This window comes from Pinus tabuliformis, chromosome 1_2 (genome assembly GCF_031772625.1).
Source record: "Pinus tabuliformis cultivar Carrire ecotype Pingquan chromosome 1_2, CPIR1, whole genome shotgun sequence".
Taxonomy (NCBI): domain Eukaryota; kingdom Viridiplantae; phylum Streptophyta; class Pinopsida; order Pinales; family Pinaceae; genus Pinus; species Pinus tabuliformis.
The window spans coordinates 1,185,990,477-1,185,996,476 of record NC_142298.1 but is presented as its reverse complement, the minus strand read 5'-3'; positions in this window follow the sequence as shown (position 1 = coordinate 1,185,996,476).

Here is a 6,000-nt window from a genome sequence, read left to right as displayed (position 1 = left end):
CAAAGTTGAGAGCTAGGGTATCCCACTAGGCATAGAGTAAACAGTGACACAGTGCTATGTTAAGGCACTCCATGGTGTAAGGTCACTGGTTCGAAACTCTGTGGGCAAAAGTCCATACATGCTAAGAGTTGGTGTGGCCCAAGCCACGTGTGATCCCTTAGTAATTTTGATGACTTAGATGCCCCTAGGTTGTGGCTACTCAAGCCATAGATTAGTCATGCAAGTCACAAAAACTAGCAAACAAAAAGTTGAGAGTTAGAGTGTACTAAGATTGTCATTGGCAATGTCAAAGCCAATATGGGAATCAATTTAGGCATCATTGATATGGACATAGCTCATAATGTTGGTGGAAAATTAAATTTCATTTATAAGGAGTTGTTGATGATTTTCAATTATGGGTGAACACTTTCCTAGTTTGAGTTTTCCTTTTTCTCTTGCTCATGTATTTTGGTATCTACCTTTTTTTATTTTACATAATCTTTTATTTTTATTTTTATTTTTATTTTTTATTTTTATTATATTGTGGGGTTTAAACATCTTCCATATATGTTTGTAGTAAATTATGAATCAATATTGTCTTTGTTTTATGACATGAGCATTGTTGGATTGTTCATTTCAAAATAAGAGAGAATAGACATTTAAAATGTTCAATCAATTAAAAATTCCTTACCAAAGAACTAGCTTATAGCTATTTATTTTTTTTCATTTGAGTAACTAGAATGCATGATTGAATTAACTAGAATTCAAACCTTCTAGATCCATCCTTGGTTCCAAGCCCTTATCGCATCATAATATCCTTTGCCCTTATATATTATTATAGGGTCATATTGTTATTGCACAATCAACTTTGTTCAATAAAATTAGGGCATTGTAATTTCTAGCACTCCAAAAATTTATATAGCTTACATTGCATCAAGATCTGTATAAATCTAAACATGAAGTGTGATGTGTAACTCTCAACCTAGCCACTTACCTTTTCATTATGATGCACCCATTGAGGTAATAAGCTAAAATATCCAAAAGAAATAAAATTAGTGAAGTGCTTATTCAAAAAGCCAAAAGTCTTGCTTTTGATACAATTGGACAATCAAAAGTCTTGTTTTGGATGTAACTGGAGAATGGAATTTTACTTTAGTATCTACAACATGTTGGAGGAGGATTTGTTGAGGGTTAAGGAAAAATAATGGAATTTTATTTGGGTATCTATAACATGTATTTTAGTAGCATAGATCTATCTTAAGTACGAATCTAACATGAGCCGAGAGGGGTTAAATTTCTTCAGGTGCAAACTTATTTTAGAATGCAAAAGTAATGTGTAGCATTTCATTGTCTAATTGTATTTTTGAATGCTATAGAGATTACATAACTTAAACTTGTATGTCCAAAAAATCTTTGTTGTATTTGAAAATATATATATATATATATATATATATATATATATATATATATTAAACTGTAAAATACTAACACCATACCACTTCAAACTTTTTATTTTTAAGTATACTTCAATATTAATTCATATTAAAATATTATTTTCATAATTCACATTGGATATTTTATTATATACAATAGTAAAGTATATTCTTTTAACATTTTTTTTTCGTATATAGATATATATGAAGTTTCAAATACCATTGGTTGTCAAAACTTGGGAACCCAATAACAAAGGTTAAAATTTCATATATATATAATGTTAAAAAAAATATTTTAATGTTGTGTATAATAAATATCTAATGTGACTTACTAATAAAATAGTTTAATATGAATTAATATTCAGGTATACTTAAAAATATATTAATATCTGTATTCAGGCTTCTGTGATCCATAATAAATTAAGAAAAGTCTTTTGGTAGAAATCACATAAAATAAATTTTTAGCACTTTGCTTCACATTGGCTATAAAATGAAGATATTTTGTGAATTTTATGAATTACTATTCACTTAGAATTAAAAATATATTAATAACAAACAAAAACCATTTTAATGTGTGTTGGTCTATGTTGGTTATAGCCAACATTGCTTTTCTATTTAGAGAATATTTTATTTTTATTTTAAGAGGGACACATGTCAACTCCAAATTAAGCTCGGACATACTTACACATAGCCCCTTGTTAGAGGAAGAGTTGTTAACGGTTAAGGAAAGATAATGTTAGTTTGTTTGGGTTTCTAATGTAAGTTTATTTGGGTTTCTATAACATGTTGGAAGAGGATTCATTGGGGGGTAAGGAAAAATGATGGAATTTTATTTGGAAAAGATAATGGAATTTTCTTTAAGTTTCTATAACATATTGGAAGAGGATTTGTTGAGGGGTAAGGAAAGATGATGGAATTTTATTTGGGTTTCTATAACATCTTGGAAGAGGATTTGTTGAGGGGTAAGGAAAGGTGATGGAATTTTATTTGGGTTTCTATAACATGTTTGAGGAGGATTTGTTGGGAGTTAAAGAAAGAGGCAAAGGTTTTTCTTCAAACACACTTCGACAATGAAATTTATTGGGGTGTCTATCACATGTTGGAAGAGGATTTCTTGAGGGTGAAGAAAAGATAATGGAATTTTATATGGGTTTCTATAAAATTTTATTGGAGATTAATTTGTTGAGAGTTAATTAAAGAATCCAAAAACCCTAAATGTGACATTTAAAGCCCTAATTCTAAAGAAAAATCTTTTGAAATCTTTCGAGGACCATAAACTAATTTCTTAATTACTCAATTTATAAGATCATCACAAATATCCTAACAAATAGCTTGAAGAATGTATTATCATAGTTATCTTGGAAGAATAATTTGGATTTCTCTTCAACCAAGAAATTCAAAATGTTATAGGGTCATCTTAAGATGCTATAGAATCATCTTAGGAAATGAGAAACTATGTGGTAGAAATGATCCTTAAATGAGATGCTCTATACAATGGAAGTTTCATGAATCTTAGAAAAATGACACTTTGTCAAAACCAAGATATTTTCAAATTTGTATATGTAAATGAAAATGACATTTTGTCAAAATCAATATATTTTCAAATTTATACATGTAAATGCTTAGTGTTTAAATTCCTAATATATATATTTAATTTTAAAAGAAGACCAATAATAAGATGTTATTTCTTCTTCATTATTCTTTTAATTCAAAATCAACAACTTAGTAATAAAAAATTATAATAATAAAATTTCACTTTTATTTTTTAAATATTACATCTTATTTTTTATTTTATTTTTTAAATAATTATAATATTTTAATCTAATTTGTATTGTTTTCACCCTCTCACATAATTGTTTTTTGGTCTTATTTTTATTTTAACTGATTTATCTTCTTCCACTTTTATCTTAATATATAAATTAAAAATAAAAATTATAAACCCATTTTATAATTAAAATTTAATATTAAATACATATCAAATACAACATCTATATACGACTTCAAAAGCATAAAGACATGCAACGCTTTTCTTCACAATGATCATCATTTCTCTCTTTTTTATTATTGATTACCATTTGTTTTAATTTGCTTAAGCCTTCATAAGCTAAACCGTTTCTCTTACTACTTATCCATAATAATCTATTTTAAATATGTTCAACTGTTATCTCTGATCAAAGTACAATTTCTTTTAAATTGGTCAGAGATTCCATAAGCCAAACGCTACAATTTTTGGTGAACTCCAAATTTACAGTGCCGTTTGAAGGATGTTCAACTATCAACTCAGAACTTTTCTTAAATCAAACTTACCCATACTTTCTACTTTACAAAGTATCATAAAAAGCAGACTGGCTCTATCAATTCAAAACGCCCAACACTTTTCTAGCATGATTGTCAACCTGTGTCTAACTGCAAAAATATAAATAAAAGCGAAAGAGAAAGCTAAATAAGATCCCTCCAAGAATAAAACAGGCCAGTAATTCCATGTGATTATGTCTTGTTCCTTTCTTTTGATGATCAGAGATGGCAGATGGTCAGTGGAAAGAGAGCAACAGCGGTGAACGTGAAAGGAGGGCGTGAGGTAGGTTAATGAGTTAGGGCCAAGAGTGGGCGTAGAAGCCATGCCATCTGAGATCTGCAAGAAGCTTTTTTCGCATTTTGCCTGGTGATCTTACCAAGTAGTTCCACATGGATGGGTGATTGTAATGAACCTCCACAAAGAGCTCGTCCACAATGAGAGGCATCTCTGGATCGCTGAGCCATCGCCTCAGAATCGGCCACTCGCTTCCCTCGATGTCCATCTTTACAACCACCGTATCAGTCGCTTTCATTTGCAGCTCCCCTTTCATAAACCTCGTTATATTTATGACATTGTTGGCTTTATCATCTCAGTCTGACACAAAGCTGTAGTGCAGCTGGTGCGGAGGTTGGGGAGTGGCCTTTACAGTGAGGGAGGAGGGATTCGTCTGTGCCACGTTACTCTTCGTCAAAACCAAGTGAGCTCGGCTTTTGCAGGAGCTTGGAATCGACTTCGAAGGCGTGAATGTCGATGAAATCGAAGGGGTACATGCGAAGAAACCAGGCTAGGCTGGTGCTGAATGCATTAGCAACCAGATCCAGCAGAACTCGTCGCTGTCTGTGATGGAGATCGATCGCCTTGGAAGGCAGAAGCCACGGCAAGATGTGCGTTTTGTCCTGCACATCGTTGGAAAATTGGAGGGCGAAACCTCTGCGGAAATTGTTGCGATTGTCGAGCTTCTCAGTGAGATGACCTTTTAGAGGGCAGGCAGCTGCCTCCTATCCACATCATCTGCCGCCATGGATTCTCAACCTGATCTTCATCTTTGTCCAAGAATTCTTCTCTCGTCCCGCACAACTCGCTGCTATTTTTGGCCATGGCTTCCCATTCATTATGCTTAAACACTTGCGCAGTTAAGCCTGGGCGTTTGCAAGCCGCAGAAATGCAAAACTCAATGCCAAGAAAGCCAAATATGTGCATGTGGTTCACATAAATATCAAGAAAAATATATGTGAACAGTATGAGGACCAAGGCATAGAGCAGCTACAGATGAATCGTTTTGCTTTTTCTGGTGCCCTCTGTCTGAGAATGAGAACGAGAATGAGAAAAGCAGATACATTGTAAATTTTCACAATGAATGCAGAGAAATTCAAATTTCAAATCGATCCACTGTTCCTCGCGCGCCCAATTTGTCCCGCCCATCCACTTCGTCTGACATTGGAGGTCCTGGATGTGGCGTCAGTATTTTCCGGTGACGCTGGAGTCCTTTCCCGGCCCGAGAGTTGTCCCGTTACATGCATGCATGGTGAAGTTTCTAAGCGATTGCTGGCCCCATCATAGTACTCTTAAACGGAGTTGTCTATAATGCGATTTTTTGAGATTTCGTGACGGAATCTGGCGGAAGAAATTGAGATGAAATCATGATTTGTTGCAGTTAAAATGGTTTTTTAACTGCATATTCGGATTCAGCACCCTGAAAAACCCGTGGGACGCTTTCATTGTGCAGAAACTAGTTATCAAACTTCGATTTCAATAAATTACTGCCGGATTTTCACCAGAAAAAATCGCCGGAAAGGCTTTCAAAAAGTCGCGTTAAAGACTACGGCCTCTTAAACCGCATTGAATACCCAATAGCATAGGAAATATTGCTCGCCTTGTAAATCAAGCTTGCAATAATTAACGTACTACTGACATCCCTGCAGTAATATAAAATATAGGAGTAGTCTAACCAGGGCAGGAATTGCCTGGAACCTGCGCCGGTGGGAAAGTTTTCTGATTCCGGCCACCGGCATTTTTTTCCCTCAAATTATGCGATGTCTTTTTACTTGACAACTTCTGGTTGATATGACGCATAGAATCTGTAGAGTGTGAAAACAGCTGGATGAAATGTTAAGTGTAGTTTGTAAGGTGATGTCAAACTTAATGGAATACAAGTCATTGACATGACATATATATAACTTTTGGTTTGAACAAGTTTATCTAAAGGCCGTAGTTTAATTAGTTGGAGGAATTGTATGGAAAGTTATGGAAATTCTGGTTATATTTAGAGAAAATCTGGCAAGGATTTTTGTA